The sequence below is a fragment of the Chiloscyllium plagiosum genome, unplaced genomic scaffold (genome assembly GCF_037043375.1).
Source record: "Chiloscyllium plagiosum isolate Xiang-an unplaced genomic scaffold, Cpla_swu_hap1 HiC_scaffold_14, whole genome shotgun sequence".
Taxonomy (NCBI): Eukaryota; Metazoa; Chordata; class Chondrichthyes; order Orectolobiformes; family Hemiscylliidae; genus Chiloscyllium; species Chiloscyllium plagiosum.
The window spans coordinates 104,725,608-104,753,010 of NW_028270152.1; the positions used below are offsets into that span (position 1 = coordinate 104,725,608).

At 45.4% G+C, this 27,403-nt stretch overlaps 1 long non-coding RNA gene across 3 annotated transcripts in view; it reads right to left on the bottom strand.

The window, feature by feature from the left end:
* LOC148148109 (uncharacterized) overlaps positions 1-27,403 on the bottom strand; it is a 105,612-nt gene that overhangs the window by 67,928 nt on the left and 10,281 nt on the right. The window contains exons 4-8 of one of the 3 annotated variants that reach the window (XR_015759316.1): positions 26,925-27,029; positions 20,920-20,998; positions 18,390-18,493; positions 17,096-17,182; positions 13,301-13,374 (exon numbers count right to left, since the gene is read on the bottom strand). This is a non-coding gene — a long non-coding RNA (uncharacterized LOC148148109). Of the gene's footprint in view, positions 1-13,300; positions 13,375-17,095; positions 17,183-18,389; positions 18,494-20,919; positions 20,999-26,924; positions 27,030-27,403 lie in introns of those variants that run through there. The other 2 variants (XR_015759317.1, XR_015759318.1) reach the window with 2 other exon arrangements.

The window sequence follows — 27,403 nt, forward strand, 5'->3', positions numbered from 1 at the left end:
ACAGTGATATGTGAAATATTCACCCACGAACAGAATACTCACCTTTCCTTCCACATGAAAAGCCCAATGATATCCAGATCAGCACGGATCAAGTAACTATCAAAACTGAACATGAAGTTCAATCTGAATTTCTCATCTGCAAATCCACCATTTCAGTACCGTACGGAGAAAACAAGATACCACCGTTAATACCGGAAGGATCTTTATAAGACAATGATCGTAATAAATTGTAGTTTCCTTGTTGCCCCAAAGCTTTAAATCTCAGTCTCACAATTTTTCTCTCTTGTTAACTGAAGACCAAATCAATCTCCTCACTTCTTTCCTCCACACCCAGTTCTCACACTCTCTCTCTCCTCTCCTTGAATTCAGCTTCCTAGCTCCTGCCTGCAGGCTATGAACCAAAAAAAGGGGGTGGCACGATGGCACTGCTGCCCCACAGCACTAGGGTCCCAGGTTCGATTCCAGCTTTGGGTGACTGTCTGTGTGGAGTTTGCACATTCTCTCCATGTCTGCGTGGATTTCCTCTGGGTGCTCCGGTTTTTTCCCACAATCCAAAGATGCGCAGGTCAGGTGAATTGGCAATGGGAAATGGGTCTGGGTGGATTACTCTTCCGATGGTCGGTGTAGACTGGTTGGACCGAAGGGCCTGTTTCCACACTGTAGGAAATCTAATCTAATCAAGTATATTACTCTGACTCAGAGCCTCCTAGGTGTTGGTGAATCCTCCTCCCACCTCCCAGGGTTTCCTTCCTGGTCAGACCCAAACTGATTTTTTTTCCCCAATCTGGAATCTCTTATTTATTTTCCCCACACCGACCCTCTCATAAGAACCATCCTGCACACACTGGCCAAATCATATCTCGTTGAACTAAAGTGAACCAAATTAGAACTTTAAATGCTGGCCCATCCTTGTTCCTTTCCATAACATTCCTGAATCTTCACACGAGTTCTGATAACTTTCTGCAAAATTCTCCCCCCCCCACTGATACCCCAACCACTTGTCACGATAGCAGGGCTGGGATCATGCCCCTGGGTTCTGTTCTCAGAGGGAGGAAGGGAGGGAGCAGCCAATGACAGATTAATCCCACACATACACAGCCTCCCTCCCTGGCACTGACCCATACTGCACATACGCCAACAATTGGCCAGCACTGCGCCCGTGCACTGGTTGCCCCTCCGACAGAGGTAAAAACAATGACTGCAGATGCTGGAAACCAGATTCTGGATGAGTGGTGCTGGAAGAGCACAGCAATTCAGGCAGCATCGGAGGACAGGCAAAATCCGAGGCCTGTCCTCGGATGCTGCCTGAATTACTGTGCTCTTCCAGCACCACTAATCCAGAATCCAGCCCCTCCTACAGCGCATGCTCCAGATCACACAGGAGCCTGGGTGATTGACAGCATCTGCTGCCCAATAGAGTGGAGGGAGCGGGGCTGGAGGACTGGGACAATGGGATTGTCAACAATGAATGAATGTGGAGGACACTGGGGGATGGGCAGGTCAGTGACGGACAGGAGCAGTGCAGCAGCAGGAGGGGATCCTGGACAAACTGAGCAATGGGAGAGTCTGACAGACGAGAAACTACAGGGAAGATTCTGTTTGGAGGCTCAGGCAGGGACAGCTGGGAGCTTGGGCATGTTTTCCAATCAGCCGCTTCAAAGATGCTGTTACTCAACTTTCAACCCAAACCTCGTGGTTCAGAGGTAAGGACACTACCACCATTTCCTGGTGGGCTAGTGGAATGAAGGGAAGATTTTCTCAATCTCTCTCACATGGAATATCCATGAGCTCCTCCCACTTACTGTCTATGGTGGGGATGGAGGAGACAGAGCAGGCGGAAGGGACTGCCTTTCAAAACGAACTAACCGGCACTGGTGTTATTAACAAGATTCAAGACACAGTCACTAACACAAAGCTGGTGTACATGAACTTTATCCAGAATATTAACAGCTATAACTGGGTGACGCAGACCCCAATGTACAGAGTTAATTCCTGGGTATTAATAACGGCTTTGTGTGTGAGAAATCACCTCTCATGAACATGAGTCAACTTTTTTGAAGAAGTAATAAAGAGGATTGATGAGGGCAAAGCGGTGGAAACATGGACATCAGTAAGGTGGTCAACAAGGTTCCCCATGGGAGACTGGTTAGCAAGGTTAGTTCTCAAGGAAGATAGCGAGAACTAGCCATTTGGATACAAAACTGGTTCAAAGGTAGAAGACAGAGGGTGGTGGTAGAAGGTTGCTTTTCAGGTTGGAGACCTGTAACCAGTGGAGTGCCACAAAGTATTGGTGCTGGATCCACTAATTTTCATCATTTATATAAATGATTTGGATGTGAATATTGGAAGTATTAGTAAGATGACACCAAAATTGGAGGTGTAGTGGACAGTGAAGAGGATTACCTCAGATTAAAACGGGATCTTGATCAGAGGGTCGAATATGCTGAGGACTGGCAGTTAGAGTTTAATTTAGATAAATGTGAGGTGCTTCATTTTGGAAAAGCAAATATTAGCAGGGTGTATACACTTAATGGTATAGTCCTCGGAAGTGTTCCTGAACAAAGAGACCTTGGAATGCAGGTTCATAGCTCCTTGAAAGCAATCGCAGGTAGATAGGATAGTGAAGAAGGTGTTTAGTATGCTTTCCTTTATTGGTCAGAGTACCGAGTACAGGAGTTGGGAAGTCATATTGCGGCTGTACAGGACATTGGTTAGGTCACTCTTGGAATATTGCGTGCAATTCTGGTCTCCTTCCTATCAAATCAATATTGTGAAACTTGGAAGTGGCCAGAATAGTATTACAAGCATGTTGCCAGGGTTGGAGGATTTGAGCTACAGGGAGAGGCTGAATACACCGTTTTCCCTGGAGTGTCAGATGCTGATGGCTGACCTTATAGAGGTTTATAAAATCAGTAGGGGCATGGATATGGTAAATACACAAGGTCTTTTCCCTGCGGTGGGGGTGGAGGCACGATGGGGTGTGGGAGACCGAGGCGGGGGGAGAAACCGACAGGCGAGGGAGACAGTTATTATATAGATCTGCAACACAACCCTGTTCCTGTTTTCTCCCTGTCCCCTTCAATCCCTCTGAAGAGCTCAGAACAAGTGCATAGTCCCTGGAAAGTAGAGCTTCAGGGTGACCAAGTGCTGAAGGTTGCATTTGGGACGCTGACCTTTATTGGTCTGTGCATTTATCAATAAATGGACCGGGGTTCAATTCCACTGTCCTTGATTCATGTCTGTGGCCAAAGACGCGCCTGTCTCTGATCCTGACTAGTGGATCCCCTCTTACTATAGCTCTGCCATTCTCCCTCCTCCCGTTCTGTGCAGCGGAGCTATCTGTGGTGTCATGAACCTGGCTGTTGCTGATTTCCCCTGAGAGTCCACCCCACCTGTTCCCAACCTTATAGAATCCCAAGCGGTGCACAGTATCTGTTTGAGAAGGGGAATGATCACTGGTGAGTCCTGCACTTCCTTCCTGAGCCTTTTACTTGATCTGATGGTCACCCATTCCCTTTCTGCCTGTGTAACTCTCCCCTGCAGTGTGACTAACTCACTAACCGTGCTGTCCCTAACATTCTCAGTATTGCTCCACAGTGAGTCCACTCACAGCTCCAGGTCTGAAAAACAGTTTCTCAGTAGCTGCAGATGGACACACTGCCTGCACACATAGCCGTCACGGACACTGGAAGCATCCCTTATGTCCCACATTGTGCAAGAGGAGCACACCACAGGTCTGAGGTCTCCTGTAACAACATCTCACTACATTCATCTAGTTACTCCCATTAAGAGAATTTAAATAAGTGAGCAACCTTCCTTCACTTCAAACATGCCCATTATACTAAAAAAAATCTTTACTTAAGCTGATCTGTTGTACTTTTAAAAACTTAAATACTCCACAGGTATCACTGGCAAATTGACTATTCCCATTGGGACTGTGAATTTCTGAATGGCCTGAAGTAAAACAGAGTTTCAGCTTCACCTTCTCCCTGTCTCATCTCAATTTGTTTACATCCAACTCCAAAACACTCTCATTGATCCAAGCAGCCCTCACAGTGCAGCCCAGTCATTTTCATTGTCTGCTCACACCTACACTGCCCTCAGCCTCCTGTACTGTTCCAATGCATCTCAATGGGAGCTCAGGGACTGCATCACATCTCTCAATTCAGCCCTTTGTATCCCCAGAGTCATCATGGACTTCAGCAGTTTCTGAATGAACAGACAGTTGTCAGAATCTGGAACGTTCCACCTGAAATGGTACTGGAATTTGAGTCCACAAGGAATTTCAATGAGAAATTTGCAGGGAATTGGAAGTAGGGAGTTTACAGGTTAACATCATAAAGTGGATGATTGTGACTAAATCTGACAGTTCCTGCAAAGAGACGAGGCGTAATATGGATAAATCTGTGCTCTCTCTCAGACCAATACCTCCTTCCACAGCTACAGGGCCAAGAATTAAACACATACCCAAAGGGTGATCCAACCATGAACCTGAACATCGTTCTGCTTTTGGCTTGACAAAAATATTGAAGATATTTTCCCACAGTCAGAACAGATAAACCTTTCTCCTTTCACAGTTAAATGCCAATGATATTCAGATCGTGATGACTCTGTGGACTGTAGAAACTTGCTTTTGAGATCCCAGTCTCAATTATTCTCAATTAAGATCCTATAAAATGAATTCACAAAACAAAGCTCATAGTTAGTGCAAGATGAATAGTGAAGGCAAACACTTCTTTTGGTATGTGTTGGATGCTCCTCTTGAAATCGCACCGCCCCCAACCAGGAAGAAGACACGTGCATGCTCCTTGCTGTACCTTGGCCCCAGATAAAGATGGCAGCCATAACCCAGCACCTCTCACTGCCTGAGGCCCAAGCCATCTTCCACTTTGCTGCAAACGTGGGACCAGGAGTTTCTAATTCAGATTAACGACCTGCACAGAGTGTAACTAAATCCTCCCAGTCTATACTGATACATTTCATCCAGTTTCTGCTGCCACTGTCCCCTTTCCCGTTTCCTCCTCCTGCACACACCAAGGGTCATCACGAGTCCAGTGACCCTTCCTCAGAACCGATGGCAGCTGGGAAAATTAGAATCCCCACAGGAAACAGGCCCTTCGGCCCAACAATTCCACACCCACCCAGACCCATTCCCCTACCCTATTACTCACCATTTCCCCGGACGAATGCACATCCCTGAACACTATGGGAAATTTAGCTGGGCCAATTCTCCTAACCTGCACATCTTTGGACTACAGGATATAGGGGTTAAAGAGTAAATAATAGTTGGGGACAGAGCCCAAAGAGAGATTGGAACATTTGGAAAGACAAAAGAGTGGATAACGATCCGGCTGGGAGGGCGGAAAGCTGTTAATGGAGGAGGCAGGAACCTGATAGCATCTCAGTAGCGGTGGTGGAAATGGCGGCTGATGATCTACGATCTGTTGCAAAAAAGACCCGAAGCATCCAGTTGCCCCCCACTTTAACACACAAGGCTGTTCCCAGGCCAACATCTCTGTCTCATGCTTACTGCAGTGTTCCACTGAAGCTTGATGCAAGCTGGCAGAACACCTCAGAACATACCAAATGGCCTCCGATTTCAAGGACTGCAATTTCCCCTCCCGTGTATCTCCTCCACTTCCCACACCACTGCCCTTGGAACCCACACCTCCAACTGCAACAAGGATGGAATCTCCCTAGTCCTCACCTTCCACCCAGATACAATGCATCATCGTCTGCCATTTCCACCAACTACAATCAGACCTCACCACCAGTGATATATTTCCCTCCCCACCCCTCCCACATCCAACAGAGATTTTCCTGCACATCCAAACACCTCACCTTTTGTGTCCTTTGCTCTCGATGCGGTCTCCTCTACAGTGGGGAGTCAGGATGCCAACTTGTGGAACATTTCAGCGAACATGCACCAACCAACCCCACCGCCCTGTGGCCAACCACTTCAGCTACCCCCCTCTGCCGCCACGCTGCTAAGGACATGCAATTCCTGGGTGTCATCCACCCCCAAATCCGAGCCACCCGACGCCTGGAGGAAGAACACCTCATCTTCCACCTAGGGACCTTTCAACCACACAGCATCAAAGTTTCCTCATCTCCTCTCCCCCACCTCATCACAGATTCAACCCACCAACTCAGCACTGGCCTCTTGAACTATCCCACCTGTCCATCATCCTTCCCAATTATCCATTCCACCCTCTCACCACTACCCCATCTACTGGATTAGTGGTGCTGGAAGAGCACAGCAGTTCAGGCAGCATCCAATGAGCTTTGAAATCGGCGTTTCAGGCAAAAGACCTTCATCAGGAAGGGCTTTTGCCCGAAACGCCGATTTCAAAGCGCCTTGGATGCTGCCTGAACTGCTGTGCTCTTCCAGCACCACTAATACAGAATCTGGTTTCCAGCATCTGCAGTCATTGTTTTTACTACCCCATCTACATCTACCTAGCCTGTTCCTAGCTCCCTACCCCCAACCCCACACACCCCTCCCTATTTATCTCTCAGCCAGCTTCCCCCACTCCCACATTTCTGATGAAGTGCCTATATGCCCAATATGTCGATTCTTCTATTCTTTGGATGCTGCCTGAATTGCTGTGCTTTTCCAGCGCCACACTTTAAAGCAAGCTGGAAGAACAACACCTCATCTCCCACTCGGGGACCCTGCAATCCTCTGGCTTCAACATCGAATTCAATAATTTTAGGTCCTGAACTCTCCCACGTTCTAGTTTCGTTGCCCCCTACCTCACATACCAGACCTTGTTATTACATAGCCTGCTATTACACACTACCTATGGATAACCACTAACAGTCCCCATAAACAGCTATTTACTCTCCCCCAGACAGGATAACCTTTGTCCAACTGCTCCGATCTCTCTCTCTTTGGACTTTATCCCCACCTATCATTTACTCCTTAACCTCTATCTTCTGCATATAAACCAATAGTTTTTTCTCAGTAATATCAGTACCTGAGGAAGCGTCACCGGATCCAAAATGCAAACTGATTTCTCTTCACAGATGCTGTCAGATCTGCGGAGCTTTTCCAGTACCTTCTGGTTGTTGTGTGTGATTTACAGCATCCGCAGTTCTTTTTGGTTTTAATTTCCCCCAAGTATTTCTTTCAGGTCTAGCAGACTGAAACCGTGTTTATCAACCCTCCCAGCCCACACTAACTCCGTCTCTCTCCCAGTCTCTTCACACTCACTGCGACTCCTCCCCCCTCACAGTGACACTGCGCCTGCAAAGCTCATGGTCAGGTGTTGGCCCGCTGGACCCACCCCTCATTCACTTCTATTGGCTGGAGGATCACGCCACTGTCCTATTGGTCTGAAGCTGTGTCAATCAGCCAGGCTCCATTGTGACATAAGTGGTGGGATCCTCCCAGGTGCATCAGAGGCTGAGGGGTGACCTCAAAGGTTTATTAAATCATGAGGGGCATGGGTAGGATAAATAGACAAGGTCTCTTCCCTGGGATGGAGGAGTCCAGAGCGAGAGGACATAGGTTTAAGATTAGATTAGATTAGATTAGATTAGATTAGATTAGATTAGATTACAGTGTGGAAACAGGCCCTTCGACCCAACAAGTCCACACCGACCCGCCGAAGTGGAACCCACCCAAACCCCTACATTTACCTCTTACCTAACACTACGGGCAATTTAGTATGGCCAATTCACCTGACCCTGCACATCTTTTTGGATGGTGGGAGGAAACCGGAGCACCCGGAGGAAACCAACGCAGACATGGGGAGAACGTGCAAACTCCACACAGTCAGTCGCTTGAGGCGGGAATTGAACCCGGGTCTCTGGCGCTGTGAGGCAGCAATGCTAACCACTGTGCCACCGTGCCGCCCAAAATGAGAAGGGAAAGATTTAAAATGGATCTGAGGGGCAATTTCTTTCACACTGGAGTTGGTGCGTGGATGGAATCTTCTCTCGGGAAGTGGAGCAGGTTGGTACAATTATACCATTTGGCATCTGGATGGGTATTTGAATAGTAAGGGAGTAGAGGGATATGTGCCAAGTGTTGGCAAATGGGACTAGATTAGGTTGGGATATCTAGTCGGCATAGACCAGTTTAACCAAAGAGTGTGCTTTCATGCAGTACATGTCTATGGCTCTGCCCTGTGATGAGCTTCATCATTCACAATGAATGGGACAGTATCTCAGAACAGGGGCTGGGGGCTATTCAGCCCATTGGGGCTGTACACTCTCCCTCTGGAGATGGTGCCAGTCAGTCCCAACTCACCTTCCATTTGGACATAGCCCTCCAAATCCTTCCTTTAAAAAAGAAAATTGCAAATTTATTTTGACAATAACTACTGAATCTGCATCCATCTGTCAATCAAACTGTTCCAGATGCTCAGAACTTACTGAGTCAAATAATCTTCACGTTTTTACCCTGCATTATTTGCCAGTTACCTGAAAGTAGTTCATAAAAATTGTGACAATGTTAATAATTTCTCATGCTGTCTCTATGTAAATTAAATTTACTGGAAACAATTCTGCTCCTCGTTGAAATCACTGCTTAACGTTCTCAGCTCCAAGGAGAATTTTCTGACCTTCTGCTAACTCTCTATAAAAGAGAAACCGATCTTAATTTTAATTTATTAGTGTCATAGAAATGTACAGCACAGAAACTGACCGCTTGGTCCAACTTGTCCATGCCCACCAGATATCCTAAATTAATCTCATCCCATTTGCCAGGACTTGGCTCATATCCTTCTCAAACTTGCCTGATCACATATCCAATCAGATGCCTTTTAAATGTTGCAATTGTACCAGCCTCCACACTTTCTCTGGCAGCTCATTCCGTACACATACCATGTTCAGCTTGAAAACATTGCCCTTCACATCCCTTTTAAATCTTTTCCCTCACAACTTAAGCCTGTGCTCTCTTGTTTTGGACCCACCTAACGTGGGAAAAATGACCCTGGCTGTTCACCCTCACCATGTTCCTCACGAGTGTATCAACCACTGAGGTCACCTCTCAGCATGCGATGCCACAGGGAAAACAGCCCCAGCCAATTCAGCCTCTCCCTATATCTCAAACTCTCAACCGTGGCAACATCTTTGTGCATCTTTTCTGAATCCTTTCAAGTTTCACAACATCATTCCTATAGCGGGGAGACAAGGACTGAAAGTATAATTCGAGAAGTAGCTGAATCAATGCCCTGTACAGCCCCAAAATAATGTCGCAACTCCTATACTCAATACAAAACACCTTCTTCACTAGCCTACCTAAGATTCCACTTTCAAGGAAGTGTGAACCTGCATTCCAAGGTCTCTTTGTTCAGCAACACACCTCAAGACCTCCTCATTAAGTGTACAAGCCCTGCTCTGATTGGCTTTTTTCCAAAATGCAGAACCTCATATTTATCTAAATTAAACCCATCTGCCCCTCCTTAGCCCATTTAATTGAAGTCCCAATGTACTGAGGTAAACTTCTTCACTGCCCATTACATCTCCAATTTTGGTGTCTAGTGTAAACCTACTAACCATACCTCATATATTCACATAGAAATCATTGATATACAGGACAAAAAGCAGTGGACCCAGCACCCATCCTGACAGCATATTTCTCACACAGTTGTTGGGTTGGGTAAGTTGTTGGCATGGACGGTACGGACTGAAGGGTTTGTTTCCATGTTATACATCTCCATACCTTCTAGACAATTCTGTATCTAAATAGCTAGTCCTCCCTGTATTCTACAGTCTCAAGCTTGCTAACCAGTCTGTTATGTAGAACCGTGTGTCTTCCTGGAGTCCAAGTTAGTGACTTCCATGTACAAAGCCAGGCTGCCTGTCCCACATCACTTCTTGCCTTTCCAATTACATGTAAATCATGTCCCTGAGAATCACATCCAACAACTTCTCTGCCACTGATTTCAGGCTCACTGGTCTATTGTTCCCTGGCCTTTCCTTCCCACCTTTCTCAAATAATTGTGCCCAGCTTCCAGCACCTCACCTGTGACAATCAATGACACAAATATCTCAGCGAGGGGTCCAGCAAACACTTCCTTAGATTCCCACAAAGTTCTGGGTTACACCTGAGCAGGTCCCAGGGATTATTCCACCTTGCTACCGTTTAAGACATCCTCCTCTGTAATATGGACACTTATCACGTTATCACTATTTATTTCTCCAAACACTCGAGCTGCCACATCCTCTTTCAGTAAAAGAATCTCATATAGAATCTCTCTCACCTCCTGCGGTTCCACAGACAGCCTTGATGATTTTTGCGGGTACCTGTTCTCTGCCTGGTTATCGTTTGTCCTTAGTGTATTTGTACAATCACTTTGGATTCTCCTTAAACCTATTTCCTAAAGCTATCTCATGTCCCCTTTTTGCCCTCCTGGTTTACCTCGAGTATACTCCTACTGCCCCTATACTCCTCTAGGGATTCACACAAACACAGCTCTCTGTACCTGCCATATCCCTCCTTCATTTTCTTGACCAGGTCCACAATTTCTTTCGTCAGGCAGCATTCTTTACACCTACCAGCCTTGGCCTTAACAGGAACATACTGTCTATGTACTCTCATTGTCGCAGGCCTATGGAGGCAATGGCAGATGAGGATACAGAAGCAATTATTCTCAGTAAAGAGGTAATGTTGGGAAAGATAACAGCCTAAAGGTAGATGAGTCTCCTGACTCTGATGGAATGCATCCCGGGAAAAAAAGAAAAGATGGCGGGGGGTGGGATAGCAAATACAACTCGTAATAATTCATTAAAAGTTGTTGGATTCTGGGATAGTTTTGACAGACTGGAAGCTGCAAATGTGGTGCCACTATTTTTCAAAAAGGATCCGTTAGCTTAACTTCTGTAGTGGAGAAAATGCTTGAACCTCTCAAGGAAGTAGTGGTGAGATATTTGGGTAGAAATTGTCTACTATTTGCAATTTACACAAATGTTTTGGAGTTGAGGACCAAGTGTACGGTGTCAGAGTTCACATTTGATACGAAGATGAGGTAAAGCAATGTCTGCAGAGGCCACTGTCAGTCTGGACAGGGATACAGATCGGTTAAGTGAGTGGGTAAGGGTCTGGCAGATGGAGTTCAATGTTGGGAAATGTGAGGTCATCCATTTTGGTCGGACGAACAGCAAACTGGATGATGAAATGGTGAAAACTTGCAGCATGCTGCTGTGCGGTGGGAGCTGGGTGTCCTTCTGCATGAATCACAGGAAGTTGGTTTGCAGCTCCAGCAGGTAATTAAGACAGTGAAGGGAATATTATCCTTTCATGCGAGAGGGATGGTTATGCTGCTGGTGAGGCCACACCTGGGGAACTGTGTACAGGTTTGGTCCCCTTACATTAGCAAGGATGTACTGGCACTGGAGGGATAACAGAGGAGGTTCATTAGTTTGAGTTGGGAGTTGAGAGGGTTGGCGTATGTGGAGATTGAGAAAACTGGTTCTCTTGTCATTGTAATTTAGAAGAATGGGAGTTTGGATAGGAAACAATAAAATTATGACGGGAGTAGATAAGATAGAAGCAGGGAGGCTATTTCCACTGGGGGCAGGTCAAACAACAGAGCATTACCTCAAAATAAGGGGGATCAGAATTAGGACTGAGCTCAGGAGCAGCTTCTTCAGCTAAAGGGTTGTGAATCTGTGGAATTCCCTGCTGAGTGCAGCATTTGACGTTATCAACTTGCATGCCTTTAAGGCAAAATGTAGATTTGTGAACAGGAAAAGAATTAAGGGTTATGGTGAGAGAGCAGGAATGTGGAGCTGAGGCCATGAGAAGATCAGCCCTGATCTTGTTGAATGGCAGAGCAGGCTTGAGGGGGCAGGTGAAAGTTCTTGCCTTGTGCCATCAAAATTGGCCTTTGTCCAATTCAGATCCTAAACGTTTAGATCTGATATATTATTTTCTATAACTATTTTAAAAATAGTAGAATTATCAGAGAATCCCAACAGTGTAGAAGCAGGTCATTCAGCCTATCACATTGATACTGACCCTGAGAGCCTCTTAACCTCCCGCTGTAACATTGCATTTCCCAGGGCTACCCAACGTACACATCCCTGAACATTATGGGCAATTCAGCCTGGACAATCCACCCAACCTGCACATCTTTGGACTGTGGGAGGAAACCAGAGGAACCAGATGAAATCCATGCAGAAACCCCTAATAAAATGATCATCCCTTTCTTATTTCCCAGTTCCACCTAAATAACTTCACTGGGCGTACTCCCAGGAATATCCTCCCTAAGAAAAAACATAATGCTATCTCGAATCAAAAATGCCACTCCCCCTCCTCTCTCGTCCCCCTTTCTATTCTTCCTATAGCATCTATACCCTGGAACATTAAGCTGCCAGTCCTATCCATCCCTGAGTGATGCCTCTGTAATTGCTATAATATCCCAGTGCCATGTTCAAAACCATACCTTGAGCTCATCTGCCTTCCCTGTCAGGCCTCTTCTATTGAAGTAAATGCAGTGCAACTGCTCAGTCCGACTTCATTCGTGCCTTGCCCTTGCCTGCCTTGACTATTTGATTTCTGAACTGTACCAGCCTCAGACATATCTCTTTCCTCACTACCTTCTTGGGTTTACACCCACTCCCTCACTGGTTTAATGCCTCCCAAGTATCACCAGCAAGTCTCCCTGCCTAGAAATTAGACACCTTCCAATTCAGGTACAATCCATCCTTCTTATGCAGGTCAACTCTACTCCAGAGGAGATCACAACGGTCCACAAAATGTGAATTCTTTTCCCCTGCACCAGCTCCTTAGCCACTCATTGAGCACCTCCTCCTCCTCCGTAATATGGACATTTTTCAAGATGTCACCATTTATTTCCCCACATTCTATATCTCCCATGTACTTCTTCACAGTAAACACTGATGCAAAATACTTGTTTCCCTATCTCGGCCATCGCCTGCAGCTCCACACAATGGCTGCCTTGCTGATCTTTGAGGGTCTCTATTTTCTCCCTCGTTAGCCTTTTGTTCCTCATATATTTACAAAAGCCCTTCGGATTATCCTTAACCCTATTCGCCAAAGCTATCTCACGTCCCTTTTTTGCCTCTTGATTTCCCTCTTAATTATACTCCTACTGCCTTTATACTCAAAAATTTTTTGGATTGGAATAAATGCAAAATATAACATCCTGACAAAACAAACGAGGGTAGGACTTACACTCAATAAAAGTACGGCCTTGAGTAGTGATATGGGAACAAAGAGACCAAGGACTTCACGTCTTTGAAGTTTGTGTTACATGTAGACAGGGTGGTTAAGAAGGTGCTTAGCACACTTACCTTCATTGTTCAGACGTTTGAGTACAGGAGTTGGGACGTTATGTTGAGGATGTACAGGATATTGGAGAGGCCTCTTCTGGAATACTCTGTCCGGTTCTGGTTGCGCTGTTATAGGAAGGATATTATTAAATTGGATCAGGTTCAGGAGAGATTTACCTGCATGTTGCCATGAATGGAGGGATTGTGTTCTAAGGAGAGGCTGGATAGGCTGGAAGTTTTTCACTGGCGTGCACGAGGTTGAGGGGTGACCTTATTAGAGGTTTATAAAATCAGAAAGAGTGTAGATAAGGTGAAAAGCCGGGGGAGAGGGGGATTCAAAACTCGGGTGCATTCATTTTGAGAAGAAATGAGAAAGGTTTCAGAAAAGACATTAGGATTTTTTAAAAAAATGTATACGTGTGAAATGAACTTCCAGAGGAAGTGGTGGCTGTGAATACAATTACAATATTTAAAAGACATTCAGATTAGTGCATAAATAGGAAATATTTGGATGGATGTGGACTAAGCGGAGGCAAGTACAATTAGTTCAGTTTGGAATTATGGTTGGCATGGACTGGTTGGACCACACGGCCTGTTTCCTTGCTGTATAACATTATGGCTCTAATCCTCACTAACTCGAAATTCCTCCATCCTCAACTCTCCCGATCACTGTCACTCCATCCAGCCTCACAACTCTTCCTTATTTATATAATTCCTCACCAGCCACAGAACGTTCCCTATCTCATGTCCTCCAGTTTCTCAAATCTCTGCGATATGTGCCTTTCTTTAGTTCCAGCCTTGAGGATGCCCTCATTCACTCCGATTGGTTGGAAGACAAACTGGTACGGCCTGGTCCTCCAGTATGCCCTCTGCCTCCTATTGGCCTGCGCTGACATCAATCATTGGGGCCCATTGTGAGGTGAGTGGTGGGATCCTGCCTCTCTCTGCCCTGGGATGAGCTTCAACATTCACAGTGAATGGGGCAGTATCACAGAGCACAGGGGTTGGGGCTATTCAGCCCATTTGGGATGTACCCTCTCCCTCTGGAGATGCTGCAAGTCTGTCCCAATTCCGTTCCCATTTGCCAATGCCCCCCCAAATCTTCCCTTAAAAAGTAAAATTCCAAATCTGTTTATGAATAACTGCTGAGTGTGTCCAGCTGCATTCAGACTGTTCCAGATGCTTGGAACTTACTGAATAAAATAATGTTCACATTATTTGCCAATTACCTGAAAATAGTTACTAAAATTGTGACATTGTTAACATTTCCCCTCTCTCTGCAGATTAGCTATCCTAGAAACAAATTTGCACCTAGTCAAAATCACTGGTGAACCTTCTCAGCTCCAAGGTCAATTATCTGTGCTTCTGCTAACTCTCCACAAAAGAGGAACACATCTTATTTTCATTTATTAGTGTCATAGAGATGTACAGCACAGAAACAGACCTTTGGTCTAATTTGTCCATGCCAACTAGGAATCCTCAACAAATGGAGCCCCATTTGCCAGCTATTGGTCCGTATCATTGGAAACTCTTCCTCTTCATGTACCCAATCGGATGCCTTTCAAACGTTGTAAATGTATCAGCCTCCACTTTTTCATCTGGCAGCTCATTCCACACATACACCACACACAGCTTGAAAACTTTGCCCCTTAGATCCGTTTTTAAACTTTGCCCTCTCAACTTAAGCCCATGTGATCTTGTTTTGAACCCACCTACCTGGGGGAAAAGTCCCTGGCTGTTCACCTTATCCATGCCCTTCATGATTTTATAAATCTCCATGAAGTCACCTCTCAGTCTTTGACTCTCCAGGGAAATTAACCCCGGCCTATTCAGCCTCCCCCTGTAGCCCAAATCCTCCAACCCGAGCAAAATCTTTGTAAATCTTGTCTGAACTCTTTCAAGATTCACAACATCCTTTCCAGAACAGGGAATTTCGAACTTAAAACATAATTCCTGAAATGGCTTAATCAATGTCCTGTCCAACCACAATTTGACGTCCCAGCTTCTGTACTCAATGCATTGACCAATAAATATAAGCATACCAAACCCCACCTTCACTCGTCTGCCTACCTGCGACTCTCCCTTCAAGGAACAATGAACCTGCACTCCATGGTCTCTATGTTCAGCAACATTCCCAAGGACTTTACCATTAAGTGTACAAGTCCTGCTCTGATTTGCCTTTCCAAAATCCAACAGCTTACATTTGTCTAAATTGAACCCAGTCTGCCATTCCTCGCTCCAATGGCCTATCTGGTCAAGATACTGTTGCATTCTGAACTAACCTTCTTCATTGTCCACGACACCTCCAATTTTGGTGTCTTCTGTAAACCCACTGACCATACCTCATAGAGTCACATCCAAGTCATTTATTTAAGGACCCAATATCTATTCCTGCAGGACAATGCTGCTCACAGGCCTCCAGTCCGCAAAGCAACCCTCCATCACCACCCTCTGTCTCCTGCCTTCAAGCCAGTTTTGTATCCAAATGGCTTATTCTCCCAACATTTCATGTTATCTAACCTTGCTCACCAGTCTGCTTTGTGGAACATCGTTCATTGTCCATATAGACAACGTCCACAGTCTGCCTTCATCAATCATCTTTGTCACATCTTCAAAAAAACTCAATCAAGTTAGAGAGAGAGAATTTCCCACACACAAAGCCATGTTAACTATCCCTAATCAATCCTCGTCTTTCCAAATACATGTAAATCCTGTCCCTCAGAATCCCTTCCAACAACTTACCTACCACTGACGTTAGGTTTATTGTTCTCTTGTTCCCTGGCCTTTCCTTACCACCTTTTTTAAATAATGGCACCCATCTTCCAGCATCTTACCTGTCACAAACAATGATACAAATACTTTCGGGAGGGGCACTGCCATCACCTCCCTAGCTTTCCACAAATTTCTGGGATACACCTGATCAGGTCCCAGGGATTTCTCCACCTTGCTACTGTTTAAGACATCCAGTATTTCCTCCTCTGTAATATAGACACTTTTCAAGTTATCACTATTTATTTCTCCAAACTCTCTAGAATAGAATAGCATAATAATTCTCCCACCTCCTGTTGTTCCATAGATGGCCTTGTTGATCTTTAAGGGGTCCTATTCTCTGTCCGGTTATTATTTTATCCTTAATGTATTTGTAAAATCTCTTTGGATTCTCCTTAAACTATTTCCTAGAGATATTTCAAGTCCCCTTTTTGCTCTCCTGATTACCCTCGAGTATACTCCTGTAAAAACGTGATTCTGTCCTCTCAATTCCTCCGCCTCTGCCATATCTGCTCCCAGGAGAAGCAATTCCACTCCAGGACATCCCAGAAAGGTATCCTCTTTCACGGACCAGATTTCCCTCCCACTTGATCAACAATGCACTCCAACGCATATCCTCCACTTCCTGTACCTCCGCCTTCCCCCCACCCCTCCAACCACAATAAGAATATAATCTCCCAGTCCTCACCTGCCACCCACTAATCGCCATTAACCTCTGCTATGTCCGCTACCTACAATCAGACCCCACCACCAGGGATATATCTCCCTCCCCAGCCCTTTCTATCTTCCGCAGAGATCATGGGATCTTTGGTGCTGATGTGCTGCCCCACGGATACCTCAGTCACTCACCCTGCCAAATGGCCTAGTGAGATGATCACTAGTTGGATAATCTAGACACCCAGATAACGTTCTGTGGCCAGGGGTTTGGATCCCGTCACGGCAGACAGTGGTACGTGAAATCAATAAAAATTTGGAATTAAGAATCTATTAAAGATCATGAGTCCATTGTTGATTATTACGAAAACAAATCTCATCAGATTCGCTAATATCCTTCAGGGAAGGAATCTGCCATCCTTACCTGGTCTGGCCTACATGTGACTCCAGACCCACAGCAATGTGGTTGACTCTTTACTGCCCTTTGAGCCCAGCCAGTGACACCCTCATCCTGTGAATGAATAACAAAGAAGGTCAAGTCTTGTACACAACCATACTATTCTTACAGAGAAGTCATCTCTTAGTAAATTTGCTTCTCAACTCCCTGCTGACTATTGGGGAGTGGGGGGGGGGGGGGAGGGGTCAATAGTACCATCCCAATAAGGAGATCATCCCTTTCTTATTTCTCAGTTCCCCCTGTATAACCTGCCTGGATGTACTCCCAGGAATACCCTCTTGAAGCCCAGCTGTAATGTTATCCCTAATCAAAAATACCACTCTGTTGCCCCCTTTCTATCTTTGCTATAGCATCTATACACTGGAACATTAAGCTGCTTGCCCTATCCATCATTAAGTCATGCCTCTGTAATTGCTATAATATCCCAGTGCGATGTTCAAACCCATACCCTGAGCTCCTCTCCCCGACCTATCGGGCCTCCTGTGTTGAAATAAATGCAGTGTAACTGCTCATTCTGTGCCTTGCCCTTGTCTGCCTTGACCGTTTGACGTCTGAACTGTACCAGCGTCAGACTTAGCTCTTCCTCACTCTCTCTCTGGGTTTACCCACATTCCTTCACTGGTTTAATGCCTCCTGAATAGCACTAGCAACTGTTCCCTTTCAGTGCAGGTACAATCCATCCTTCTGATGGAGGTCTATTCTACCCCACAAGAGATTCATAGAACATAGAACATAGAACAATACAGCACAGAACAGGCCCTTTGGCCCACGATGTTGTGCCGAACTTCTAACCTAGATTAAGTACCCATCCATGAACCTATCCAAATGCCGCTAAAAGGTCGCCAATGATTCCGACTCTACCACTCCCACGGGCAGCGCATTCCATGCCCCCACCACTCTCTGGGTAAAGAACCCACCCCTGAAATCTCCCCTATACCTTCCACCCTTCACCTTAAATTTATGTCCCCTTGATCCAATGATCAAACAATGTGAACTCTTCTATTCCGATGTCATTGATACCAATAAACAACAGCCTCCCCGCAAAATGGTTATTCTCCACTTTAAGAATATTCTGCTCCCTCTCTGAGACATCCTTATCCAAAAATTACACATTCGAATAATAAACCTTACACTCATCAGGTCATCATAAAAGGATTACATGACACATTGAAGGTTTGGGGAGACCTCTTGAGAGAATGCGATTGATTCAAAGGAGAATTTTTAAGCAGCGAATGGGATTGATCTGATACACAATACTCACACACACACAATGCGAATATCCAGGTCCTGATATACTGAGTAATTCAATCAGAGTTTGGCAGAACATTTACTGAGATTACCATCTGAATGTCCACCTGTAATATCCTGTAATACAAGTTTATAAAATCTGTCACTCTCAGTTCAGGTTAGAAACTCACACCAACCCTCCTCGTGGCCCAGGATGACTGTACATATTACCCTTGAGGACAAAAGCAGTCAACTCAGGGGGAAATCTGTGGGTTTCTAGGATATTCCAACTTGATTAGATTAGATTGCTCACAGTGTGGAAACAGGCCCTTCGGCCCGCCGACACCGATCCGCCGAAGCGCAACCCACCCATACCCCTACATTTACCCCTTACCTAACACTACGGGCAAATTAGCAAGGCCAATTTACCTGACCTGCACATTTTTGGACTGTGGGAGGAAACCGGAGCACCCGGAGGAAACCCACGCAGGCACAAGGAGAACGTGCAAACTCCACACAGTCAGTCGTCTGAGGCGGGAATTGAACCCGGGTCTCTGACGCTGTGAGGCAGCAGTGCTGACCACTGTGGCACTTTATTGGAGGCATTTCAGGGAAGATTCAATGAGATCTCATGTGACTGAACACAGCAGTTCTTTGACACATTGGAGAAAATGATCCAAGCGTCAGTGAGATATGGGGAACAAGAATTACTTTCTTTTCTTTCATTCCGTGCTGCCGCTCTGCCTCATCAATAAGACATGGGTGTGAAAGGCTAATGCCTAACGATGGGCAAGTTGTCTCCATCCTGATCAATGGGTAGGAAGATCCTTTCAATCACTCCAAAGCGTATCCCTAAAAAGATAGCAACTCTGTCTGCTTCCCACTGCCCAGTGCTCCCAGTAAATGTTTGGAAGAATGGGAAGGGTGGATATCTCCTAGAAAAGGCATAACTGTAAAGGTCTAAGAGGATTATGAAAAGAGAGAGATGCACAGGAGAAGGGGGCAACAAGTTGCCAGATGGGGTGTAACTTGGGAAAATGGGAAGTTGCTCATTTTGGAGGAGATAATAAAAGAACAAAGTACTATTTAAATGGTGGAAACTGTAGAAAACTGCACCACAACGGGAAAAGGGGTAATTGTTCAGGAAACACAGAAAGCTACCACACAGTTACAACAGGGAACCAGGAAGGGGAATGGAATATTTTGTTTCAAAGGTGTTCAGTATTAGAGCTTGGAGTATATACCTGAGAGTAACGTGTGGGAGTGCTGGTGAGACCACCATATCTGCAGTAATGAGAGGAGTTTTGGTCCCTTGAGATAAGGAAATGTGTCACTTTATTGGAGGCATTTCAGGGAAGATTCAATGAGATGATCCCTGGTTTGGAGGGATTATTTTTTAAATAAAGGCTGAAAAGGTTGGGACTCTACTCACTGGATTTTGGAGAAAGAGAGGTGATCTCATTGAGACAGATGGGATTCTGAAGGGGTTTGACAGGATAAATACTGTAAGGATGTGTCTGAGGGTAAATACTGAGAGGGGAGTCTGAAACCAGATTCTGAGTCACGGAATCAAGGGGTCTGTTTTGGATTCATCAAGATAAGGCGACACAGACACGGGTAAGGGGTTTCAGTAGCAATGGAGCTGGGGTGAGGTGGAGAAAAGGAACGTTGAAGAGATTGGAATTCCTGGTGTTGTGATTGTGTGGATGTCTGATCAGAAGGTCACCTTGGGGTCAGATGTAACAGCAATATTGTGACGAGTGTTGTTCTGCCTCAGAGAGTTCCCAGTGGGAGGGAGGGGCTGAGCAGAAAGGTACAGGTAAGACAATGGGTTTAACCGTGACAATGTTTCATTGGAGGAAATTGCAGCTAATCGAGTAGTGGGAATGTGATAAGCAGTTTGATAACTGAGTAACAGTGGAGTAATGGAGAGGGATGATGGGGAGGGAGAGCTGGGCATCGTCAGTGTACATGTGAAACCTAACAGTGTTTTTGGACGATATCACCTCCTGGCACTATGTACGTGAGATAGAGGAGAGACCAAGGATAGATCGTTGAGGGACACCAAGTGCAAAGATTTCAGAAAGGAAAGGGAGAGTGGAGATGGAGCAGGATTTTCCAACAATGGTGAGGTCAAATATTAGTTTTTCACAGAATGGGAGAGAAGGGCACAACCAAAAAAGACCAATAGACAGAACAAGGAACAATATCTATGAATTGGCGAGGGGGGTGATGAGGCGGCAGCGGAGGAAAGAGAGTTGGAAAGTGAGTTTACCGAGATTAGGGTAAAGGGTCAAGGTGAGCTCTGATTAGGCTTGACAAGAGACTGTAGAAAGATGTAGGTTTAGGATAAAAACCAGGAACACCACGTGAGGCAGTTTGGCTCAGTGGGCTCGTGGGAGGGAGGGAAGGAGCAGATCGGATTATCTCAGTCTTAGTGTCAGAGAAACTCCATGTGCTCTTCACTCGTTGTTAGAGGAGAGGATGGAGGAGACAAGATGATGGACAGTGTTTTACAAAGAAACAAAACCAGGGTTAGTGATATTTAAAATGAGTGAACAAACCTGATGTAGCTTTTATCCAGATTATTAAAACAAACGACTGAAGTCCTGTTTCGAATCCCATCTTGGCAGATGGTGGAATCTGAATTCAAGAAAAAAAAACAACGTATTAAGAATCTCCTGATCTCCACGAAACTATTAACAATGGCAAAAAAAATCCTGCCAACCTGACAGCGGCCCAGCCAGCTATTCACTGTATTAATCACTGCAAAGTCTCAACACAGGAATGAAACTGGATGGACCACTCGGCATCTAAGAAGGCACCATTTAATACAACCACAGATTCAGCCCTCTTAGTGGTGCAACGTCCTCCTCACTAACATATGGTTTTTGATGCCAAAATGTGCAGAGCTGTCTCACAGACTAGTCAAGGAACAGCCTGACATAGTCATACTCACGGAATCATCTCTTACAAACAATGAGCGGACACCACCATCACCATCCCTAGATATCGAGAGTGTGGTGCTGGAAAAACACAACAGTCAGGCAGCATCCGAGGAGCAGGAGAATCGACGTTTGGAGCCTAAGCCCTTCATCAGCCTGACCTGCTGTGCTTTTCCAGCACCAGACTCTTGACTCTGATATCCAGCATCTGCAGTCTTCACTTTCTCCTGAAATCTCTGGATATGTCCTGTCCCACCAGCAGGACAGACCAGGCAGAGGTGGTGGCACAGTGGTGTACAGACTGGGAGGATTTGCCCTGGGAGTACACAACATTGACTACGGAGACCAGGAAGTCTCATGGCTCCTGCCGATTACCACGTACCGTCCTCCCTTGGCTGATGGGTCAGTTCTCCTTCATGTTGAACAACATTTGGAGGAAGCACTCAGGCAATAAAATGGTGTCAAACGTACTCTGGGTACAGGATTTCAATGTCCACAATCGAGATTAGCTCTGCAACAGAATTACTGACTGAGCTGGCCAGGTCCTAAAGGACATATCTGCTCAACTGAGTCTGCAGCGGGTGGTGAGGGAACCAACAAGAGTGTAAAACATCCTTGATCTCATTGTTATGAATTGAGCAGCTGCAGATACATCTGTCCATGACAGTATCAGTACGAGCGACCATCACACATTCCTTTTGGAGACAAAGTCTTGCCTTAAAGTTGAGAAAAAACCTCCATTGTGTTGAGTGACACTATCACCGTTCTAATAGGGACAGACTTTGAACAGATGTAGGATCTCAAACTGGGTATCTCTGAGGCACTGTGGGACATCAACAGCAGCAGAACTGTACTCCAGCACAATCTGTAATCTCATGGGTTTGTAAATCCCGGTCTCACCCACCACAATGGACAGGAAAGGAGGGCATGCCATGAGCAGCACCAGGCAGACTTAAAAATGAAGTGCCAACCTGGTGAAGCTATCAAACAGAACTACTTGCATATCAAACAGCATCAGTAGCAAGCAACAGAGCTAAGTGATCCCACATCCAATGGATCAGATCGAAACTCTGCAGTTCTGCCACACCCAGTTGTGAACGGTGATGGACAATTAAACAACTCACTGGAGGAAACATCACAGATATCCCCACCTTTACTGATGGAGGGGTCTCACACATCCATGCACCAGATAAGATGACAGCATTTGCAGCAATCTGCAGCGGAAGTGCAAAGTGGGATGATCCATCTCAGCCTTCTCTAGTGGTTTCTAACATCATAGATGTGAGTTTTAAGCCAGATCGATTCAGTTTGAATAACATCAAGAAATGGTTAAGTAGTGCAAAGGCTACGGGCCCTGCCAACATTCTGGCAATAATACTGATGGCTTGTGCTCCAGAACTTGCCACCCACCAAGCCAAGTACCGCTCCAGCACCGGCATCTACTGACAATGTGGAACATTGCCCAGGGATGTTCAACACAAAAACACAGGGCAATCCAACCCAGCCAATTTCCCTCTATCAGTCCACACTCGATCAGCTGTAAAGTGATGGAAGATGTCATTAACAGGGCTATCAAACAGCAGCTGCTCAGCAACAGCCAGCTTAGCGACACTCATTTTAGGCACCACCAGGGCCATTCAGCTCCCGATTGTGTTACCGCCCTGATTCACAACCTTACAACCAGCTGAATCCCAGAGGCGAGGTGAGGGTGACTGCCCAGTCCCACTACAAGATCACTAACTCTAGCTGATTCCACCCTTGTCTCAGCTCATATACACTCATCCATCTTGTGTTATCTCCAGACTTCATACTCCTGGCCAGTTTCCCACATTCAACCTCACTGTAATATCAAGAAAAACCCTAAATCTCTGCTGCCCAAGTGCTCCCTCGTACTAAAACGTGTTGATCCATCAAAAGGCTCCGATTCATAATCAACAACATAGAGCCACAGCGATGTACAGCATGGAAACAGATCCTTCAATCCAACCTATCCATTGGACTGAAGATTACACCTTGCCCCCTACAAAGCTGGCGGCTCCGCACATGTCCATTGAATTCTTGCCCCAAATAAAGATGGCAGCGCGCACTCATGCCTGCAGCCACACTGAGGCAATTCCCCGTTTACTGAAAACACGAGACTGGGACGTTCAAATTTGTGTTTTCCGCTGTGCACATTTTGTTTGTAAAACCTCTCCGCTCATACAGAATCTCTCTCACCTCCTGCGGTTCCACAGACAGCCTTGATGATTTTTGCGGGTACCTATTCTCTGCCTGGTTACTCGTTTGTCCTTAGTGTATTTGTACAATCACTGTGGATTCTCCTTAAACCTATTTCCGAAAGCTATCTCATGTCCCCTTTTCACCCTCATGGTTTACCTCCTACTGCCCCTACACTCCTCTAGGGATTCACACAAACACAGCTCTCTGTACCTGCCATATCCCTCCTTCATTTTCTTGACCAGGTCCACAATTTCTTTCGTCAGGCAGCATTCTTTACACCTACCAGCCTTGGCCTTAACAGGAACATACTGTCTATGTACTCTCATTGTCGCAGGCCTATGGAGGCAATGGCAGATGAGGATACAGAAGCAATCATTCTCAGTAAAGAGGTAATGTTGGGAAAGATAACAGCCTAAAGGTAGATGGGTCTCCTGGCCCTGATGGAATGTATCCCAGGGAATAAAAGAGATGGAGGGAAGGGGGTGGTGGGGGTGTGTGTGTGAGAATAACAAATAGATCTTGTGATAATTCACTAAAATTTGTTGGATTCTGGGATGGTTTTGACAGAATGGAAGCTCAAATGTGGTGCCACTATTTTACAAAATATTAGCTTAACTTCTGTTGTGGAGAAAATGCTTGAACCTCAAGGAAGTAGTGGTGAGATATCTGGGTAGAAACTGTCTCATTGAGCAAACAAAGCATGGATTCATGAAAGACATGTCACGTTTAATGCATTTACTGGAATTATTTGAGGACACGACGAGTGCGTTGGACAAGGGGGACTCGGTGGATGTGGTGTACCTGGATTTCCAGAAGGTATTCGATAAGTTGCCACACAAAAGGCTGCTGTATAAGGTAAAGATGCACAGCATTGTGGGTAATGTATTATCATTGATACTGGATTGGTTAACCAACAAAAAGTAAAGAACAGGGATAAATGTGAGTTTGGATTTGTGTTGGCACGACAACTGTTTACAACTTACACAAATGTTTTGGAGTTGAGGACCAAGTGTACGGTGTCAGAGTTCACATTTGATACGAAGATGAGGTAAAGCAATGTCTGCAGAGGCCACTGTAAGTCTGCACAGGGATACAGATCAGTTACGCGAGTGGGTAAGGATCTGGCAGATGGAGTTCAATGTTGGGAAATGTGAGGCCATCCATTTTGGTCGGACTAACAGCAAACTGGATGATGAAATGGTGAAAATGTGCACCATGCTGCTGTACAGAGTGAGTTGGGTGTCTTTGTGCATGAATCACAGGAAGTTGGTTTGCAGGTGCAGCAGGTAATTAAGGCAGTGAAGGGAATATTGTCCTTCCTTGCTAGAGGGATGGTAATGCTGCAGCTGTACAGAGTGCTGGGGAGGCCACACCTGGAGTACTGTGTACAGGTTTGTTCTCCTTACTTCAGGAAGGATGTATTGGCATTGGAGGGAGTACAGAGGAGGTTCACTAGTTTGAGTCAGGAGTTGAGAGGATTGGTGTATGTGGAGAAATTGAGAAAACTGGTTCGATAGTCATTGTAATTTAGAAGAATGGGAAGTTGGAGAGGAAAAAATAAAATTATGAAGTGAATAGATAAGACAAAAGCAGGGAGGCTATTTCCACTGGGGCGGGTCAATCTACAGAGCATTACCTACAAATAAGGGGGTGCAGATTTAGGACTGAGTTCAGGAGACGCTTCTTCAGCTAAAGGGTTGTGAATCTGTGGAATTCGCTGCCGAGTGCAGCATTTAACGTTATCAACTTGAATGCCTTGAAGGCAAAAGTTAGATTTGTGAACAGGAAAAGAATTAAGGGTTATGGTGAGAGAGCAGGAAAGTGGAGCTGAGGCCATGAAAAGCTCAGCCCTGATCTTATTGAATGGTAGAGCAGGCTTGAGGGGCCAGAAGAAAGTTCTTGCCTTGTGCCATCAAAATTGGCCTTTGTCCAATTCAGAACCTTAACTTTTAGATCTGGTATATTATTTTCTGTAACTATTTTAAAACTTGTAGAATTATCAGAGACTCCCAACAGTGTGGAAGCAGGTCATTCAGCCCATCACATTGATACTGACCAGGAGAGCCTCCTAACCTCCTCCGAAAACATTGCATTTCCCAGGGCCAACCAACCTTCACATCCCTGAATATTATGGGCAATTCAGACTGGATAATCCACCCAGCCGGCACATCCCTGGACACTATGAGCAATTCAGCCTGGATAATCCACCCAACCTGCACATCTTTGGACTGTGGGAGGAAACCAGAGCACCCGGACGAAATTCATGCAGAAAATCCCAATAAGGTGATCATCCTTTCTTATTTCCCAGTTCCACCTAAATAACTTCACTGGGCGTACTCCCAGGAATATCTTCCCTCAGCAAAAACATAATGCTATCCCGAATCAAAAATGCCACTCTCACTCCTCTCTTGTCCCCCTTTCTATTCTTCCTATAGCATCAATACCCTGGAACATTAAGCTGCCAGGCCTATCCATCCCTGAGTGATGCCTCTGTAATTGCTATAATATCCCAGTGCCATGTTCAAAACCATACCCTGAGCTCCTCTGCCTTCCCTGTCAGGCCTCTTCTATTGAAGCAAATACAGTGCAAATGCTCAGTCCGACTTCATTCTGTGCCTTGCCCTTGCCTGCCTTGACTATTTGATTTCTGAACTGTACCAGCCTCAGACATATCTCTTTCCTCACTCCCTTCTTGGGTTTACACCCACTCCCTCATTCGTTTAATGCCTCCCGAGTATCACCAGCAAGTCTCCCTGCCTAGACATTAGACACCTTCCAATTCAGGTACAATCCATCCTTCTTATGCAGGTCAACTCTACTCCAGAGGGGATCACAATGATCCAAAAACGTGAATCCTTTTCCCCTGCACCAGCTCCTTAGCCACTCATTGAGCACCTCCTCCTCCTCCGTAATATGGACATTTTTCAAGATATCACCATTTATTTCCCCACATTCTATATCTCCCATGTACTTCTTCACAGTAAACACTGATGCAAAATACTTGTTTCCCTATCTCGGCCATCGCCTGCAGCTCCACACAATGGCTGCCTTGCTGATCTTTGAGGGTCTCTATTTTCTCCCTAGTTAGCCTTTTGTTCCTCATATATTTACAAAAGCCCTTCGGATTATCCTTAACCCTGTTCGCCAAAGCTATCTCACGTCTCTTTTTTGCCTCTTGATTTCCCTCTTAATTATACTCCTACTGCCTTTATACTCAAAATTTCTTTGGATTGGAATAAATGCAAAATATAACATCCTGACAAAACAAACGAGGGTAGGACTTACACTCAATAAAAGTACGGCCTTGAGTAGTGATATGGGAACAAAGAGACCAAGGACTTCACATCTTTGAAGTTTGTGTTACATGTAGACAGGGTGGTTAAGAAGGTGCTTAGCACACTTACCTTCATTGTTCAGACCTTTGAGTACAGGAGTTGGGACGTTATGTTGAGGATGAACAGGACATTGGAGAGGCCTCTTCTGGAATACTCTGTCCAGTTCTGGTTGCGCTGTTATAGGAAGGATATTATTAAATTGGAGCAGGTTCTGAAGAGATTTACCAGCATGTTGCCATGAATGGAGGGATTGTGTTCTAAGGACAGGCTGGGAAATTTTTTCACCAGCATGCACAAGGTTGAGGGGTGACCTGAGAGGTTTACGAAATCAGAAAGAATGTAGATAAGGTGAATAGCCAGGGGAGAGGGGGATTCAAAACTCGAGTGCATTCATTTTGGGAAGAAATTAGGAAGATTTGAGAAAAGACATTAGGGTTTTTATAAAAAAAATGTATATGTGTGAAATGAACTTCCAGAGGAAGTGTTAGCTGTGAGTACAATTACAATATTTAAAAGACATTCAGATTAGTACATAAATAGGAAATATT